Source organism: Aythya marila (assembly GCF_965140915.1).
Source record: "Aythya marila genome assembly, chromosome: Z".
NCBI classification, from domain to species: domain Eukaryota; kingdom Metazoa; phylum Chordata; class Aves; order Anseriformes; family Anatidae; genus Aythya; species Aythya marila.
In genome coordinates, this window is record NC_139080.1 from 85,735,933 (window position 1) to 85,757,533 (window position 21,601).

The 21,601-nt window shown below is 33.4% G+C and overlaps 1 protein-coding gene across 3 annotated transcripts in view; it reads right to left on the reverse strand.

Moving 5' to 3' along the window:
- Positions 1-21,601, reverse strand: part of KIAA0825 — a 254,575-nt gene that overhangs the window by 70,057 nt on the left and 162,917 nt on the right. The gene's annotated exons all lie outside the window — the stretch shown is intronic.

Here is a 21,601-nt window from a genome sequence, read left to right on the forward strand (position 1 = left end):
ATTGCTCCAGCCATCAGCAGTCATGAAGGAAGAACCTATTAAAGGCTACAAGAACTGCAGTGTCTATTCAAGTTAATACTCCCAGAGCTTCTACTTCTGATATCCAAAAAGCTGCTCCACCACATCCCCTGCTGTTGGTGTCACTGTAAAATTTCAGGTAATGAGGTAAGGGGCACACTTGGGTTCTTTATATGCCAAGATGAGGAAAATTAATTTTAATGCTAAAAAGATGGGAGTACCAGTACAGACGGCCACTAAATGCTTCCAGCTGCTCTATGGTACTGGAATCTGGAAGGGGAATCCTGTTATAAACAAAGCAAGTACAGAACAGTCTCTTATATTCCATTAGCACAAAAGGAGTATGGGCAAAAAAGCAGCTTTGCAAAAGGAATACAGGAAAAATAGAAATATAAATGAAAATAATGTATTTCTCCATGATAGCTGCAACAAATATAATTGATTAGGAAAAGAAAATGTGTCAAATAAAAATGTTTCTGGAAAGAACTGTGATAGAAGTTGATCATCCTCATGATTGGGTCAATCCCCAAAAGAATCTTCTGTTCTTACTGTTTATTTCTGCTTCCTAGTTTGTAGCCAAACAGAGCAGATTCATTTGAGAACAAAAATTAATGTTTAATTATTCTTTTGTGTTTATTCATTGGCTGATGTGTGGACAACAGTGTCCACTTAAAGAAAATTGGACATTAAAAACAAGAAATATATATATATTTATATATTTAATGACAGAAGGGAAAGACATAGATTGTGGATCCAGGTGATTTTTGTTCTTTTGAAAATACTTTTCCTTAATGTTTTACATTTAGATTTCATTTTTTTTTCTACAGAAAAAAAAAAAAAAAGTTCTTTTTGTTTATTTTCAGTGCAGCACCTTTTATAATCAAACTGTAAAAAATATTTTTCTACTTTGTAAGCAGAGGTACAGCTTGCAGTTATTTATATATGTACCACATTGATAGTTTTATTGATAGAGTGGACACTTTTGCTTCTAGCTCCTAGAATTCTCTTATGATTTTAAAATCATTACATCCCTTAAAAAATAAAATTACAAAGAATGTGGTATATACAAGCTTGAATACAAGCTTTAAAAATTCAAAGATAATTCAATCACCTTTTCACAACTTTGCAACCTTTCACAACCTTTTTTAATGCAGATAAATATTATAAGCAAGGTCTTACAAAATACTGAACTTCTCTAAGATTTTTTATGTTAAAAGCTACAGATCTGTAAAAATAAAAGTAAAACATAGACTTTTCTCAATTACTAATGCTAAAATTTTGAAGTTGATAAGAGTCACCCACATCTAGAACATAAAATATACATACTAAAAAGCTTTCATTTGCCTCTTGGCTAATTTCATAATTATTAGTAATATTAATAATACAATTGAAGCATCTGAAGTTTACAAATCTTTAGAGAGTATGTAAAAAAAAACAGATATAAAGCTGAAGCCATCGAAATAATATACAGAACATTTACAGGCACAGTTCATTTGTACACTATTCTCCAGTTAAAAAAATAATCAGTTTTCTGCATTTCCATAGTTTAATTTTTTCCCCCCAAATTTTAGGTAGAGAGAAGTGGTTTTTATTTACTCTAAATGTTATGTTCTAAATCAATGAGCTGTGTGTATTTTTAGACAGACAATAGTACTACTGCTAATCTGCCTGCCACTGACTGTCAAACTTCTGCCACTCTTCAGTGTGAAACTCACAGGGAATATCACAAACTGATGTGCAGACAGGTAAAATGAACACCTAATTTTCAGCTTAGACTCACCATATACCCACCATTATGCATTTTTTCGAACATATTTTTATATTAAATGTATGTTTGGAAGAAAAAAGAAAAAAAGAGAAAGAGAAAGAGAAAGAGAAAGAGAAAGAGAAAGAGAAAGAGAAAGAGAAAGAGAAAGAGAAAGAGAAAGAGAAAGAGAAAGAGAAAGAGAAAGAGAAAGAGAAAGAGAAAGAGTTAAAAGACCTTGAATAATATTATAATATACCATGTGAAATCAGAGTTAATAGGTCAAAAATATATACTGCTCATTCTGACTGTGTAACTCATTAACTAGGGTTATTGCCTAATTGCTATAAGGTCAAAAAGGCCAAAAAGCAGATGAGAAATATCAGTATTGTTATGTTTTACTATATTTTGAAGTTGATATTACCTTCTCTTCATAGCAACTGAACCCAAATAAGCACTTGTCCAAATCACTCTGAAATGCACAATAGTTTTCATGAAGACGACAGCTTCAGTGTGACAAGCAATGGTTTCATAGTCTGCCCTGCAACTCAGACAACTTTGTTTTTCAGTTATCACTTTTGTGAACTCTTTATGGATTTTAAAGCCTAGTCGACCACAATTCCTAGCATTACTACTACTTAGTAGTGCCTACTATTAGTACTACTATTACTACTACTACTACTACTAATAATAATAATAATTCAAGAAACCTATTGTCTAAGAAAAATTGTCAACTCTGACTGCAAAATGACAATGAATTTGAGAACACACAGACCAGAGTCAGGTCTGGGTGGGGTATCAAAAGCATGCACACAAAATTTGCCAGATAAGACAGGAGAAAGGAGAGAACCTGGGTGGACAGTATGAGTCACAGGACATGAGAAAAGCCCAAAGCAGAACATGCAAAGGGAAACGTCAACCAGAAATCATTCGTGTAAATAGAAAAGAGGTAGCAAGTTTTACCAGCAGAAATTTTGAATCAACATTTCATTCTGAAATTTCAAAACAAATTTTCATAAATGTGAACAAATTACATTACCCTGAGTTTACTTGTGAACAAGTCTTCTTTCTACTTTAATAATTTTATTGATGTTATTTTCTTCCTTGTCTGCTGGTAAACAGTAGTTTTGAAAGATTCCCAACTCTATAGAGACAAAAGTTTATTTCTAATTTAAAGCAGAATTGCATTCTTCATTTGCCAAATCTCCATATATTGTGTACTCTGCTAATGTTACACTTATCTCCTCATCAGAAATCATCTTATTTTCTGGTTTACAAGAGGAGTATCAGATTCAAGCGAGTGATCACAGTGGAATCATATAAGAAGATACAGTTCAAAAGCAACACATATGGTGTTTGGTAACATAGGTTGTGTTTATGAATTATTCTCTTTAAATATGCATGTATATGCATGTGTGTTTATACACTTTTATTTTTAAGTCAGTAAAAAGCTATTCAAGACTGCTATACAATACCTTAACATAGTAGTAAAAAGTGCAAAGCTGCACAGTAAGAGTCAAAAGGTTGAGCCACATGAAGGAAATTGAGGTACAACTGCACAGTACACTAGCATATACTAGTACGCAGGGCTGAATGAACTGATGGAAAAAAAAAAGAAGGCTTTAATGTCTGATTGACACATACCAATATTTCTCAGATTTCTTTTCTACTGTTAACTTTGAACTTTCTGGTCTGTTTTCAAGCAAGGTCCTTTTCATTACATCTGCTTAATTTTATAGCCTGGCTCACCTGCACATGCTGGAATCAAGTTAACTGTATGGACCCATGCTAGATCAATACGCAGTTTATCCCTATAAGACAATGTGAAGATGTTAAGTCTTCTTGTACCATATCATTTTATTCACAAGAAATCACTTATTCATAATGATCATTTTGTAATGACGTGGACACAGTATCTACAGACCGCAGTAGAAATCAGTTGTACAGAGCTCAAGACATTATGAGGAAAAAAAAAAAAAGATTAAAGAAAGTACAGTATGATCACACTGACATTTTTGGATGATAGACTGTTCAAGTAAAATACTTTATCATGTTAGAGCTATAGTCTGTACTACAAATAATAATAATAATAATAATAATAATAATAATAATAATAATAATAATAATAATAATAATAATAATAATAATAATAATAATAATAATAATAATAATAATAATTTTATTAAGACCTCCAATCCAAATGGAGGAAAGCATTTTTCTGAGAAGAAGGAAAGGTATAAGAATTTACACAATAACCTTATTTTTAATTTTTTTTTTTTAGTGCACAGGTTCTGAGGACAAAGAATTTATTCCAAAACCTCTGTGGCCCTGGTTCCATTGTCAAAGCTATGCTTTGAGATATGCTTATGTCAAAACCTGTCCTGTCCCACATGGAACTTCTCAGGCAATCAGGGTGCATGCAGGCACTGGTCACTGTGAATCTGGCTAACAGATGAGAGTCCTCTCCAGTATAAATATTTATATCCTGGGTTATCATTACTACTTTTTTCTGTTTCTTCTGGCTATCTCTTTTTAACATGAGAGAAGTGTTTAACATTTATTATGACGTTGAAATCATTGGCTATTTATGCACAGGAAGAAAAAGAAACTGTGAAATGCTCATTCAAATCCTATGTAACTACATTGACATAACAAGAAAATGTTTTGTATAAGACAAGTAGCGTGCATACAGAAGCTATCACTTGTTCTTATCCATAGCAGGAACAATAAAATATTATTCCACCCCCACAAATGAATTGTCTGAACAATCTTTCAAATAACAGAACCAAGCAAAAGGGGATACAATTAAAATCAAATGAATAGATGCATGTAATATGCTTTTTGAGTTGTGCTGGACATTCTATGTGGCATTCACATTATTTTACATCAAAAAGCAAGACCTCCTGGAAATCTTCTTAATGTCTCATTAGAACTACCACAAATTCTTCCCAAGTAATCACTCTTTACGGATGTGTATGTATCACATGCTACCACTATATCAACTTCTCAAGGAGCAGTAACTAAAAAGTAAGAAAATTACCTGTCTTAAAATTACATGTTTTTACAACACTGAAAGAAAATAAAATAATAAAAATAAAAATATATATATACACACAAATACAGACTTCTTGAGAACTTCTTTAGAGATATAGGTATTTCTGACGTTACAGACAAGGACAACATAAAATCAAATTCCCCTCAAAATTTACAAATAACCATATCAGCCTATGAAGATGAACCTTGTATTCAAGATCAAAAATACACTATAATCATAAACATGATGTCAGGAAGAATTGATTCGGTTGTAATTGTATGCTTCATGTGAAAAAGGATGTCTTAACTGTAAGTTTGTAGATTTTATTAAAATTAAAAAAAAAAAATCAAATATTTTTTAAAGTATTTTAAAACTTTGTTTATATTATTAATTGTACCATGAAATTAATACCATTAAACATCATATTTCACAAAATGTGTTTAAATGTCTGGGGTATAAAGGTTATTACCCATTTATAACTTATTAGATGCTTCCCTTTCTTCCATAACACTGTTCATCTGGCTTACACTTCATGCTCAAGTCATGCAGATTGGAGCTGACTCTCAATTACACAAAGTCTTTCTCCAAAGATGACAGTCCAAATACAGTAGAGATAAAATACATCAAGGTTTAAAATAGGTCCGTTCAGCCCCACTGCCGCTTCATCATGAAATGATATAATTCACTGAAGACTCTGCCTAGCCTAACATATGTTCTATTCACAGCCTGCGTCACTCTTCATTTGTAATTATTTCCCTCTTTTTCCCCCCATCTTGTAATACTTTGCTTGGTTGAAGACAAATACTGAAAGGAAAAAAGAGTATTATCATATGATGACCTGTTCCAGGGTGTTAAGTCCCTGTCAAGATTTGATTTTAACATGGGGTATTGATGACAGTACATCAATTCAGGCATCATGTCCGGAATTAGACTATATTAATTATCACTTGAGTGCAGTATGCATGAAAGTGCTGTTTCATTGACTAAAAGGATTTGACTGAATAAAAATCCATTTCTCATCTCGTTGCTTATGGATAAAGACATTTTTTCTCTTTGCTGTGGATTGTTCTTTATTAAATATGATATTTATAAGATTGAATAGACTGTCTCATTCAAAAACAGATATGAATATTTTTAAACAAAGAATATTAAATCCATTGTTCTGTTGACAAGTGCTAAATGATGTATCAAAGTCTACAGTTTAGACGCTGCATAGCAAAATACAAAGAGTATATATACGTGTATATATATATTATTAAAACAGTATTTAAAAAAAAAAAAAAAAAAAAGAAATATAAAAAAAAAAATTATAATGGCATATAGGTGAAAAAAATCCCATAATTTAATTTAGTTTCCACTTAAAAAGAAAGTGTTTGCTAATGTTGAGAACTATTACTGTTTTCTTCATTTAATAAAAAAGAAAAATGAATTTCAAGATCACTGAAAAAATTGGTAATGCAATCATTATCCAGAAAATTCCTACTTTATAGCCGTTACTATGTAAATTATGAATTAGCTGCTGAGTAACTAAAAAGAGATAAAAATATGAATTTTCAAGTGTAACTATCCTCAGAGACAGGTTAACTAGCATATGGAAATACAATTACATTCAAAAACTTAGCTTTTTGATTTATTTTCACTGATAATTTTTTTAACTTTGTCTTTTTCAGTGATCATCCAGTCTTCAATTCAGGTGACTTCCTTAATTTTAGGTGCTTCGATATTTGTATGCCATTCTGAAGTGTCAAAAAACATCATCACGTTAAGGCCATTGAGACTTTCCTCACGGCACCCAAACCTCCTCTAGTGCAACTGAGGTTCTTCTGTTCTTTGTTCCATCCAGCTGTGCTGGGATATGTTGTTGGGAGAAACTGAAACTAAAAGAGTTGGACTTACTGGAAAGCCTTCTACTTAACTGCTGTTGATACACAACACAAGCTGTTGATGCATGAATTTGGATTATGACTTTATTTAGCTATGTTTAACTACATATGAAAACTGTGTTCATCAATCTATATTTTTATTTAGAATTTTCCTTAGAAACTTCATACAGACGAGAACCACTATGTGCTGTTAATTTCTAAAAGCCACATTATACAATTAGACCACTAAGGAAGTGGAAGAAACTATTTCATTGATTAATAGGTTTCGATAGTTTTGGTAAACTCTTCAATTAATAGTATAATAGGCATATGGAAATTGAAAAAGATGCATTCTCAACATTTTCAATCTTGTTTAATCACAGTATTCAAATATAACAGAGATCAGGTTTAGGTAGTTTTAAAGAATCACAAGGATTAAAAAAAAAGCCAACCAGAGAGGGGAACAGGAAATATATATACATGTATACATTATCCAATGTTTCAATAAGCAATGAGTTTCAATAATGATAAGTTTCAATAAAGGAATAAGCTAGAAAATGATAACGATCATTAAGAAAGCATCAGAAAAGGCATTAGCAAATCACAAAGATCTTCCTATCAGCTAGCAGATAATATATCACCATAGCAGGCGATGCAGAGATTTTTTGCTTGTAGAATTTAGGGAGGGTATTAAACTTCAACCAATGAACACTGTGGGATCAACAGTCAGTGATTTTCTCAATTTGGTAGGGATATTTACGCTCTGATCCTTTATATTGTGCTAGGCCTCTTTCCTTTCCAGGCTACAGTATCCAGAAACTCTCGCTTACTCTTCCTGTCACAGGCCATGATAGGTTCTTGCCTTCCCACAACCCTTTACTTGTGTACCCACAGAAGTCTCTCACTTCTCACTCTGAACTTCCTTTGCTGGAGAATTTCTCTCCATATTTCCCTAAAGGACTTCAAAGTTGTGCCTGCATCTGAGCTGTGCTGAGCATGGCTGTATATGATAACACCTGTAGCATGAATGACAGTACCTAAGATTTCAGAAAATTACCTGAGGTAAAAATTAAATCTTTGTTTCTGAAAGCAAAAAATAAAACATGTAAATTGTTAGGGAAATGTGTTCTTAACTTTTGAATGCTTGAAAGTCAAAAAACATCAAGATTGCTTACCCTTATAGTTGCACTAGAGGAAGTTTGGGTGCCATGAGGTCTATGCAATGGCCTTAACATGACGTTACATAGTGACAAGTATGATCACACTAGTTTTGCCTTCTGTTTTGTGCTCCCAGGTGAAAAACCCATTGCTGCTAGCTGATAGACCTGTGGTAGCAGAGGTGAAACCAGCTAGCCTTCTCCCTTCTTCACTTCTTACCTGGTTTGTGTACATCCTTTGACTGCAATGCCTTACAATTCTTACAACCTTTGCACATTAAAAGTCAACTGCTTGTTCCTTGCTTTTGAATGGCGTCTGCAGAAAAGTATGATGTGAATGAATGGCACCATTCATTCAAATCAAAAGAGAGCCAGAGAGTTTACTGTACAAAAATGAGAGTGATTGACAACAGAATGCTGCATAGGTTATGCAAAATCAGGGAGGCTACAACGTGGGAATGAATGAAAGGGAACTGTGTGCTGAATGGGTGACTCACCACACCTACACCCTGCAGCGAGGTGCTTGCTAATATCTTAGGAATAGTCTCAGTAAAACATCATTATGCCAATGGTTAAACTCCATCAAACCCTAGGAAACTACAGAGATTATTTTAACACTTTAAAACGTTATTAAGGGCATTATTTTAAAATACTTTTCCTGATTAAATACCAACTGCAATCTGCTACCTCAGAAAAACTGCCAATAGAGCTTCATGCTTATTTGGATGACTCAGTGATCAAATTAAATCACATTATCTTTGATCTTTTGGTTACGGTGATGTAATCAAGAAACTTTTGATCTGAGAGTAACATCTTTTAGCTTGCAGCTGTCTTCTATGAATATTTGCTACATATCCATCTTTATATGTATAATATAGTCATTGCTTCCTGTTGAGAAGTAACATGTTTTCATATCTTTCACAAAGTAAAAGGGGCATGACAAGGAAGAAGACAATATGCTTTGGGGTAAGAAACAAACATTTGCCAAGACAGGCTGAGGGAAAACATATTCTGACTGCCTCAAAATGTCTGAGCCTTGCACCACTACAGTCAAAGAAACATCAGGGAAAAAAATGATCAGCTAAAGAAAATCAGACTAGGATTAGACAAGAGAGCTAACAATTCCTTTTTACATGACCTTGCATTTGAAATGAACCTGAACCCAAGATCTAAACATACAAGAACTCTGGTGTCACATTAAGATCATGCATTTGATCATGTTAATATTTAACATATTAATACTGGTACTAGTATCGCTATCAAATATACAACATAGAAGCAAAGATCTGTGAACCAGATATATATAATGCAAGAGAAAAAATGCTGTCACTGTCACATCTTCCACACAAACCATAAGCCACTATTAGCACCGAGCCACTGCACATTATTAAACTTTTTTTTTTTTTTTTTTTTTTTCTGACTTGTTCTCCTTGATTCCAAAGATATTGCTGCTTACCCTCCAACATCTGCACTATAGATGCACATTTGAAATTAATGAATCCGTAACCATATAGGAAAGTTTGTGGGAGGGTCAACACAGAATTCTTTTTAACCCACTCAAGCAAAAAATGCAGGCAGGTATATGAGACCTTTGTGCACAAAAAACAACAACAACAACAACAACAACAAAAACAGTTAAAGCTGAAAATATTGTTTCCTTTGTATGTATAATCAACCATATTCCACTGTTTCAAAATAGATTTACGCTTTATATTAAGTATAATAGAGAATACTTGTACTAACGAAGTTGCAACAAAACCTTTTCAGGGATATAGCCATGAATCTTTTGTTGTTTTGAATAATAATAAAAAAAAAAATCTTCAATATTTATGAAAACGAGAACAGTCACATAACAACAAGAACAGAAATTGGGCTAGTTATTTAAGAAATTACCGCATACTTTCACATGGTTAAGAGGGACTCACAAACTCTGATCTCACACTGAGGTAACTCATGTAAAATTGCTGCAGCGAGACTGCATTGAGACATCAAATATTTTTATGTAAACAATTATCATGAAATTAAAGAAAAAAAAAAAAAAAAAAAAAGGAGTAGCACTTCCAACATCTTACACACTATCCAAATACTTTCACATGCTGTCCTTTTTATTAAAGCAAGCTTCCTGTATATTCAAACAGTAAAGTATTGATCAAATATATATATAGTTAGCCGTGAGAAGTCGATATTACTCAGAACACCAATGCCAAGTAGCTGCCTAATTTTGCTGATGAACAGTACCTCTCAAGAATTTTATGCATCTGCATTCTTACTGCCTTCTTGTTGTCTTATGACTTTCTGTAATAACTTCTGACTCAAATGAAGCAAACAATCAAACTCTGGATCAAATGCTTACTGTAGAGACCAAGATTCAGGACATTACAATCAAGCCAATCTTTTAAACAGTTCATACTAAACAGTGGCCAAAGATTATCATCCTCCATGACAAGTAAATCAATTAACAATTTTGATTGACCAAAAATCCCCAATTCCAACACATTCTTCTCCCTGACAGAGAAAAATAGCATTAAGACCATAAATTAAAGAGCAAGAATCTACTAAGTTATTCTTGTACACTGGCCTCAACCATCACTTTACTAACCACCTTGCACATGCTAGCAGGCACTTACAGTTTTGACTTACTGATAGTCCACATTGAAGAGAAAATGTGGTAAATTTGTGCACAAATAGCAGAACAAAAAAGCTAGCATGCAATCATTTTCTCAGAGGTTATGCTGAAGCTTTATTATAGGCCGAGATTATTTTTTTATCTGCCTCCATTGCATCTGGCAAGGTCTATCTCAAGAAGTTATTCAGAAAACATTTTGTATCAATCATAAGAAGCTTCAACTTGTGCCAGAGCCAAACATCTACCATTACATGAAACTACTATTCTGTTCTATGTAGAGTAATAAAAATGTATTGAGGAAGACTACTCAAAAAAAAATAATTTTTTATTTTTTTTTACTTTCCAACTTTTTCACAATTCATTATATTCACTCTTCAAGTAGTATTGTGCAACAAAAGGGCAATCTATGTGAATCTCACTAGTGCCTTTCTGCTTTGCATATAAGCAATAAATATCAATTGTCAGTACAGACTGGAACAGTGAACATACTGCTTCAGGAAAAAGCTTCCCTTTTTCTTTTAAAAATGAAGGAATGCCAGAATGAAAAGTCAGCAAAAATACCCTGATTACATTAATTCTTGTTAACTTTTGCTCACCATTAACTTTCCCTTCTTCAAATAAACTCCTTCAAAGCTTATTGAAAGGTCAAAACAAGTTTACTTATTAAAAAAAAATATTGAAGACTTTTTGAAAGTTGTGCAGGATATAGAACTGAGAGTGGCACTGCTGTGTAATTTTCTCTGCCAGTGGATAGTAGTTGACATTCATTCTAATCTTTGGATGTCTCCACAGCATTAATGCTATTGCCGTAATTTGTAATACTATTGACTGTAAATAATGGCTAACTCTTCTGTGAGAGAATTCCCAATTAACTTGCTCAAATGCAGTGAGTCATTCCTCAATGTGCCTCTCTCTATTTCTAGACAGTATACTAAGTCCTACAACTTTATTTTAATTTCTTCATACACCCATTGATGTTTGGGAAGAAATATCACACAAGGAAGAATCAGCAGTATATTGATGATACTACACTGTTATGTATCAATCACTACCTACAGCTATATCAATACCACCTACCAGTCAATGGGTGAAATCAGATCAGAAGTAGAAAGAACTGTGTGATGGGGAACAAAAAGCAAGACAGATAAGCAGGAAGAAAGCATTTCTAATGGTTCCCAACAAATGTACATTTTCCTTTGCTTTAAGGGAGAAATAGATAATATTAGTCAATTCAATTCATGAATTAGAAGTACTTTTGGATTTTTCCCTGACACTAAATTTCATCCATTACTAAAGCCTTCAATTTCTTGTTGCTAGGAAACTTCTTCCAATCCTGGTGGATGATCACAAGATCATAGGAAAATTCAGGTTGGAAGGGACTTCAGGAGGTCTTTAGTCCAACCTCCTACTCAAAGGAGGGTCAGCCATGAGGTCAGAACATGGTTATCCAAAAATGGCTGAATGAGTGATGCCCTAGCCTCATTACATGTACTTCTTAGTGAGACTATCTGTAATAATTGGACACAACATTTCCATTCTAAAAACTTGCCAGTATAGTGCATTTTTTCCTTAACAAAATGTGCATTCTTAGCATTAGAATTCATAGCTAGAGTATTCTTACCTCTGAACATCTCCACTTTCCACAGTGGCTTCCCCTAGAGTTTAAATGATGTTCAAAGTCTGTTCAAATATTAAAAAGATGTCAGCCGCTCACCTAAAAGACTGACTAAAGCTAGACAGTAGTCTTCTGACCTAAAGAAACTCTCACAAAAGGGAAAAAAGCCTTCTTGGGGATAGTCTGAGACTACGAAATGCCATCCCACAGTGGCTAAAAATTATCAGAAATCCCATCACTCCAAGAATTATGTTCAATTCTGTGTGTATTTTTATGATACTGTATTTTTATGATTAATATGTATGCCTATATACAATTATGTATGTAAAAAACTACTTTTACTTGTACATATTTCTTGCTCTTGCTAGATGTACAGAGCTTTGTATGTTTTAAAACAAATAAAAAACCAACCAACCAAACAAACAAAAACACAACAAAATGACAAGAACATTAAAAATATTTAGGCATTCCAATGCACATGCATTGAATGAGAGAATGAGAGAAGAAATACTTTCTAGCTTCACAGACTGACAGTGTACAAAAACTTTCTGGTTTGGCCTTCAAATACATATCCTCAGCTTATACATACAGAACTTGAATCTCATTAATTTTCACATAAAGTCCTACTTTTACTAGGAAATAAAGTTTCCACACTAATGGAAGTTTATAAAAATTGAAATTTAGAAAAAAAAATAATGTCAAAAATAAGGAATGTTTCCAAAGAGAAGCTTCAGATAATCAGGATACTTAGTAATCATGAACAGAAGCTGGAACAGAAGCTTATCTGGAACAGAAGCTTTTACTTTACACTAGAGTCACTCACCATAAGAAAAATCTGCCTCATAAAAGACTGAAAACATATAACTAAAATGTACTGCCTTAATTTTTTCTTAATTTTACATATTTTTGGTTTGCAGTCAGTCCTGATGTTCTGGATAAATGTAAAATATTGTGAAAAACGAAAGAAACCATTAAGTTCTGATAACACGTGCTCAGTAAAATTTAGAGACAGGTTAACCTAAATGTTACCTGTAATAGACTGCACAACTGGTTTATTTGCATATTGAATAAAATTAGCAGTATAAAATATTTAGCATTTTTGATTCATTTGATGCAATTAGCTGGTTTGAATGACAATAGGATTCCATTCATGCTTAATTTCTTCATATTTTCATGTGTCCACTCTCCTGCCAAATAACATATAGGTCACCACACAGACTGGGTAGTAATTAAATCCACTTCCTTCATTATTAACCATTCTTGCTACATCTCCCTTACAAGCTTCTTTGTTCAAATAAATAAATAAATAAATAAGAAATCCAAAGTATTTCAACATTTGCTACTTATTATTAGAGCTTTCCTCATGACAAATTCATTGACTAGCTCCATTCTGTTATAAGGGAATTAGCATTTTTACTTACAACAATTTATCACTGAGGAATTTATCTGCTATAAAGACTGGAAATAACTCCAGTTATTGGCTAAGGATTTTTCATCTTAATTAGAAGGAACTAAATGTAAGGACTTGATGTCATCCATGGATTTTATATGTGCTATGAATCTTAAAGTGACATGTACCAAAAGAAACATGTATCATCCCTTTAAATTTTAATTTTTTATACTACCGTCAAAACTCAGACCCAATATTGAACTGAACTGTGAGTTTTTGAGCAAACAGATCTAGTGAGAGGTGTTCCTGCTCATGCTGGGGGGGTTGGAATTAGATGGTCTTTAAGGTTCTTTCCAACCATTATAGACATTCTATGATACTTTGATTCTACAATAATTATTTGCTGTCATGTAAGTCCTATTTACAAAGCATCTCAGAAGCATCTCAGAAGCTTTCTTAATATGAGAGATCATGTCATTTATCATGGAATATTAAGATTCTTTATTTTCATCTTTCCACTTTTTCTGGAAATCTAAACCAACTAAATTCTGACATTTTCCAATACTAAGGGCATACTACTGGTCCTTTAACTTCTCTAATTTTTTACTAATTATGTATATATATTGCCTCTTGTGAGAATAGACCTCAACTGTATGTCTTGAAAACAACATAATTGGATGGTTTGGGGTTTTTTTGTTCGTTGCATAATTCATTTTGTTTTTAGTATGACTTGATCTTAACACATACATAGTTTTAAAGAAATTACAGATTAACATTTTTTCTACCGGTTTATTTAATTTCATCCACTGAGATATCACATTTATACAAATCCCATGCAATCTCACTTTTAGAATTCATTCTTTTAAGTGTTGTCTTCTTTCTTTCTTTCTTTCTTTCTTTCTTTCTTTCTTTCTTTCTTTCTTTCTTTCTTTCTTTCTTTCTTTCTTTCTTTCTTTCTTTCTTTCTTTCTCTCTCTCTCTCTCTCTCTCTCTTTCTCTCTTTCTTTCTCTTTCTTTCTCTCTTTCTTTCTCTCTTTCTTTCTCTCTTTCTTTCTCTTTTTTCCCTGTAGGTTTAAGAAACAAAATCATTCTCAATGCACTAGCACTCTCCCGAAGAAACTGTGAATAATTTTACTGGGCCACTACTTCATTTTGGCAAGGAAATGGACTGGACTGCTTTAATTGGCAGCTGGAAAGCCTGACTTGCTCATATTGGCTTGCTGCCAGAATATAAAAGAAAGTCCTTGTTTGGGGAACTGCTGGGAAGGAGTGCATTCCTGTTTCTCAGTCAATGACAAATTCTCCTCCCACCTTCCACCTCTTCATTATCTGCTCAGCTGAAGCTACTGGAAAGGCATCTTTTACTAATTGATGATGATAATATTACATAACATTTACAGGCCTCTTTCAGAATTGTGACTTCATTGTTCCATCCCAACAGAATAAATTCATAGTAAGAATTTACCTCATTACTGTAATCATGTTTACAGTGTTTTACAGTAGCACATTAGCCACAAATCAGGACCAGTTTTGTCCTGCAAAAGAAATATGTATATTACTGAAGAGTAACAGTGATTTATGGTGGGTTAGTAGAATGTAAAAGAAAAAAAAAAAAAAAAAGTAAAAGTCTTAAAAAAGTCTTAAAATCATTTTATTGCATGCTTGTGGTTCCTGCTACAGCTACTGGTTTTGTCTACTTTTAGTTCTTGGCTAAATATGTTAAGGAGAGCAGGTTGCGTATTTTTCCTGAGTTTATTCTGTTTGTCATTGTCCTGTCCAACAGTGATGGCTTTCCCACTGAATACTGGTAGTTGTAGGGTCCCAGGTATGTAGGTGGGACTTGAAGCTCAGTAAGGGAAGCTCAGTAAGGATTTGCTACTATTATACCAATCATGCTCTTTAGTGTTCAGCAGTGCTATCCCTAAGCATCATCAAGTAACTAGTAAAGCACTATCTGAATATGGTAGAGAAAAGCACTTTGATAAGAAAATACAATTGAAACCATCAAATAATCACTTCAGCAACCATAAAAAATTAGGGCGGTATGCCAGAAATGTCATTTTTGCAAGTGATATAAACTATAGTTTGAAAAACAAAGAAGAGGTGTTGGACATCAGGTAGATCTTTACTGCTATAAGAATTACCCAACATACTAACACTTTAGATTCTGCATTTCTATGTATATTTTTAAACAGAGTGGTTTGAAGTAATTGTTTTCTCTATTTCAAATAAATAGCAAATCAATACTTTGGGTCTGTTTGAACCTTTGGCCTCATTTTCTCAGTTTAGGCCTCTAAGGTGAATAGTAAGATCCCATCTATGATTTACCCTGCATTAAGGAAGAGCACAAAACTGAGATATACAGCTCTTACGTATCCCTTCACACAGACTCTATTGAAAACTGGAAGCATCATGGAGAACAGCATGAAAAGTCTGGATGACAGGTGTTGAGTGATTAAATATCCCCAGCTGGAAAGTCCACAGGATCCTAAGCTAACATGTGCTAGGAAAGACAAATGACTGTCTTTATTGTACATTAATTTATAAGACATGTTTTTTTTTTTTGCACTAGAACTTATTTGAGGGTATGTATTTTTTCAAATTTGGATTGCAGTCTAGTGAATGCTGACGGGTGGCACTGGTAGAATCCTAGTTTTCCACTCTTCCTGAACAGCAAGAGAAAAAATCTTTAAAGGGTTTGAGGGTAAGAAGGGAGCAGTGAATATTTTGTTCTTGGCTAGTTCTCCCAGGGACTCAGAAAAGTCAACGGAAGCTATCATCTACTCTCTCTGACACTTTAAAACCCCAGAGTGGAACAGTGCTACATACTACTCATAGCAGCTATCACATAACAGGCACTGGGGGAGCTGCTAAATCACTTGGACAGGATAGCAACAGCTACTTCTCAGAGAGTTTCCAGCCTAAGCTGATGCTTAGGGGAAGGCAAAAAGCAACAAAGAAACCAACACTTGACTAATATGGCTCTATCAAACAACAAGAGTTTCCAGCAAAATATATTTTCCAAAACAGAAGCATATACTTCCAATATATCTTTTATTATGGTAAATATTTTTCCCTGGCAGAACTAATTTCAAATATCAAAACACAATACTCATAGAGCCACAGATGTCTCTCTGAACAAAGCCAGTTACTCCTGGTCATGAGCACAGTCCAGCAAGGTTCAGACCCCAGGTTATAATCCCAAACCTCACAATGGTTAAATCACAGTTAACCACAAAATTTATCACAGCTGTCAGCCACTGGAATGTGATTCTGCTAGAGATGAGATATTGTTACTGATGCACATGAGTTCCTGTGTTTGTATGGCCAGGCAGGTTTTCCCATATTGTACTACACACTTTCAGCTAACAGGTTCCACAGTGGGATTGTGGAGGAATCTAACTTTGTCTTAGCCTGAATGTGTGTGTCTCACTCTCCAAAGTGAGGCAGCACCAAAACATTTCACAAAGTTTATTGGGCTTTCTCAATTAGTGTTCATTGACTGTTGTATCTCCCATAATGGATGGTAGCATACAATGCTGTAGAAACAAATATTTGTATTGGATTTGTTAGAAAGAGGCAAACTGGACACTCCATGAATTTAGTTTTTTCCATGAGTGATAAACCCATCTCTCATAAGAGTGATGAAAAGAACATATTAATATTTTTTTTCCAACTCATGTAGAATATAGGTTCTCAGCTTAAGACCCTGGCTGCAAAATGGAGAACACTTGCATCCTGATGTGTCAGAAAGATTTCTGACATGGAAAAGAATGAAAACATAAGGATATTGATTTCATTTTAAAAATCTCCTTTGAGACTCCTATGGCTACAGTGGATGGATTTCTCAAGACCTTTTAGCTCTGTTCTTATGCTAATCAAGTGTAAAACTTGCACTTTGCTCATCAACTGAATAAAACATTTAATTATACATATCTAAGGACATAACAGTTATTTTGATGGTAATTTAATAGTTCTATACAGCTATGGGTGGGTCTTCACTGTAATCTAGCCAAGTAATGGCAATTTAGCTAGATATATACCACTACTAGATTTAAACTAGCTTTCCTAGAGAGTGATAAAAGCAATTGCCAGTAGCAGAGGTTTCAATGCAGATACAGAATCCCCATGGGACTGGAGATAAATACACACACTGAAAACTTTTTCCAAAGGTCTATACCTATAATGCATACTGTTTAACCAATTAAGGAGTTAACAAAATCTTAAGCATATACTTGTTTTATTGCTTAAAATTATTTTAAAAAGATCAGTGTGCACAGTAAATACAGGCTGCATTTTTTTTTTTTTTACAAAAACATAAAAAAATTTGGAGTAGCAAGGGTGACCTCCAGTGTGCAATAAGTTTATATCATTGAATCTTATATGCATCAAACTACTTTATAGTCCTATTATTAATTTTGATCATTCTACAAAACCAATTTTTTACTTAATTCCTTCTGCACAATACAGAAATTCAAAGCACCGATTTCTGTTTGACTTGTTATTTTCAGATAGCATTTTAACTGTCTCTTTAAAATTGTGAGCCCTATAAAAAAAAAACATGAGCAGAAAAATTAGAAACTTTGTCTCTTCTTCCTATCCAAGTGCAGATTATCATGGTCTGAATTTTTGTTCTCGAGTAAGAGTAATGAAAATTAAGATATTATAGAAGCTTTTTTATTTTTAAGAATACAACAACATTATGGATTCGTAGTGCTATGTACAAAATACCTTATCTCATATAAGGTATTTTAAGGTATATTATAAGGTATTTTAAGGTATATTAAGGTACATCTAATATAAGGTTTCACTTAATATGCATTTCATTGCAAACTTCTCTAAACATGGAAATATTCGGGAAGTTAAAGAAGCCCAAAGTATCATAACTAGTTATGTAAAAGCTATGCACATGCATTTCAGTAAGCTAACCATTTGGCATACAATAAACTCCACAATAACCTATAATGAATATCATCTATTCATGAAAAAAAAGTAAAGGCTATGTTCCACAAAGTAAATTCATTATATCAATGAGTTTTGTCAGGTGGATATTTTTGAACAAATTCTTTAGTTAGTTCGGTATCTTTAAATAAAATTGTAAAAGATGTGGTCACAATGAATTCAAAAGTAAGAACAATTTTTTTACATTCCTTTTTATTTCCATCATCAGTACACAACTTACCTTTTGATGATTAATTTTGAAATAGTTTTTCTAATAAACTAGGGAGCATTTTTTAGCTAACTGCAAGCGCACAAAAGATCTAATTATGGCTGCCTAGTGGTGCTACTGTCTGTCAACCTAAGTGTCATTCAGGGTCTGTCAGTGTTCCCATTATACATCCCTACTTTCAGAGGGTTATAATGCGAATGTTAAAATTTGCTTCAGGCTGATTCCAGGCATATTGTGCAAGGTATCAGGCTAGAACTGATTTTTTTTTTTTTTCCTTTTTATTTTTTATTTTTTAAAATTATGGAGTTAGGACATTTTAACCCATACCTACAGAAAAGGAAAGATCTAGTAGGAGCATATACTTTTCCAAATGACAGTAATATAAAAGCAGCTTATTGTTTTAGAAAGTTGAATGCTGCATACTGATTATCTGAATGTATAAGAAAGACCACCATTGCAGCATTTAAGTCAAATGATTTCATTTGCCTTCCTTATTCAAATAATCACACTATAGACAAAGAACCCAATTTCATGATTGAGGATAGAGAGAGTTGGCCCTATGATTTCATTGATCAGCAGACTACGTATTTGTAGGTATTCTTGGAAGTACTCTATATTCTAATTCTTCCTTTGGACTTCTTGCACACCACCACATAAAGTATCTTTACATGCCACCAGTATGTAAATACTATATACCATTACACTGCAAGTCCTATACTTTATGATGTTTATAATGAAGATTTCCATAAAGTCACAACTCTGACTTTCTCTACACTAGAAAGCAGTGTGTCATAAACTCAGGACGTCAACAGCAGCACACAAACTATCCCACAATAACATCAAATATGCATATTTTCTCCAGTGCACACTAAGTGCAAGACTGCTGGAGAAAACAAAAACAAAAATTAAAAATATAAATAAATCCCAGCAAACTAGAAGAGGTCATGCAAAGAGTTAGTGCAGATTGGCACTTTGTGAATTCATCTCTGAGTTTATTGAACATGAGCATGTAGAGGGATGTTAGAACTTAGTGACAGCAAAAGGAACATTGATTCTATATACTGTATCAAGATGAGGACTGATATCAAGGACAGCACGTGAACAAAGGTGTTGTTTTGTTTTGTGTTTTTTTTTTTTCTTTCACAGATGGACAGATTTATTAGCATTATCAGTAAGAAATTACAAAACACTTTTTTTTTTTTTTTTTTTAAGAGATGCTTTTTAAAGCCTAACTAGAGCAAAAAGATATTAAAATAACTAACTATATCTCTAAAGAACTGTGGATCTTTTACACAATCCTTGCCAGAATAGCTAATTATAACAGCAACTATGAATTCTTTGAGGCCAGGAATCTATTTTTTATGTTTCACAGAAATGGGATTTAAACTTGCTGGAGTGCTGGTACGTCTTTTTAACCAATAAAATAAACAAAAATGTTTTATTTGCCTGTTGTATTTGCTTTTATTTACTTATGTGACACCTGGGTATTATTTATGTGGTAAGGAGGGCAGAGAATGCAAGAAAACACACTTCCTGTTCCTTGACAAGATAGATATTATTGTTTGGCCTACAGTTTTTTGAAGTGTTTGACACCACAAAAATGCTACAAACCAAAAGCACAGAAACAGATTTAGATTTAGTTTATTTTCATTCTACTAGCTTATTTTGTTTAATAGATGTACATCTATGCTTGTTTACGAGATGAAATAAAAAGCACCGAACTCAGTATGCCACAGGCTCCAGGTAAAATCAAGGCCCAGTTCAAATCATTATGAATTGTCTTAGGATAACAGTTATAACACAGTTGTAACACAAAGACATGTGAATTTAATTATACTGTAAACTGTAAATTTCTTGTTGCATTATAATTAACACATGTAACAATCAAGGAAAATCCTCAAAAACTTAGCTGGAGTACTAGAAAAAGATGTACTACGAACAAGCTTAAACTATCATATTAAATTTGGTCATATTATCTACTGATGTATACCAGTATATAAATACCTGCAGCAATTTTTGTTCCATCATTTTTCAGGGAAGGAGTCTTTCCTGATATTTTATGTGTATAGATATATATTTAAGTAGGTTTATGTCTACACATAGACTTTAATACAAGGTTTCAGCAATCTGCAGTTTTTTTTAAGGGAAGGCCTTCCCCCCACCCTCCTTCTATGTATCAAGAGACCATTTTAATTCACTCACCAAGAAATCCTCAAAGGGACTGATATGTGTGGTAACATAGGAGCCAATATCGTAGCTATCAGTTTTCATACAGCCTGGCTGGACCTTTACATTACTGCTGCCCCACATTTATTGTTCTTTCATTGCAGCTGTCAGCATTCCCTGACAGCGTATTATGGAGTACATGGCTACAAAGTCAGTATCAATCAGGCCAAGATCATGCAGATAAAAGTAGCAGACTATTGATAATAGGCCTTAAATCAGATCATCATGGCTTAAGTATAAGATTCTTAAAAGCTAGCAACCTTGTGGGACTTTCCTTTCACTTCCACCTGCTGCAAAACTCATCAACTTAAGTAACACCTAAAACTTTGTATGACTGTATAAATAATAATAAAAATAAATAATAAATCCCTACCACATTTTGAAAGTCAAGGCAAAAATTAGCAGAAGTTTTCACTATCTTGTAACTAATTTACAGCAGACCTGATACACAATACCAGTCATTACACTAATGCTCCTTCTCCCCCCAACATACCTCTCCCCCCCCCCCCCCCCCGTCTCCCAAATAACAGCAGTTTTGTTGTGCTTTGAAACTCTCTTACTTCAAAAGCACTTCAACTTGATATGGCCATTTAGCAAGAAACATAAGAGAATGTGTATAGTTTAGCAGCGTTCTTCACCAAACTGAAAGCACCATGTTAAAAACAAAAGGATCTAATTTGTCCTAGACATAAATAATAAAACAAAACAAGAATCGCATGCAAATTTAGTAACATAAAATTTTAGGTGATAAACAGAATGG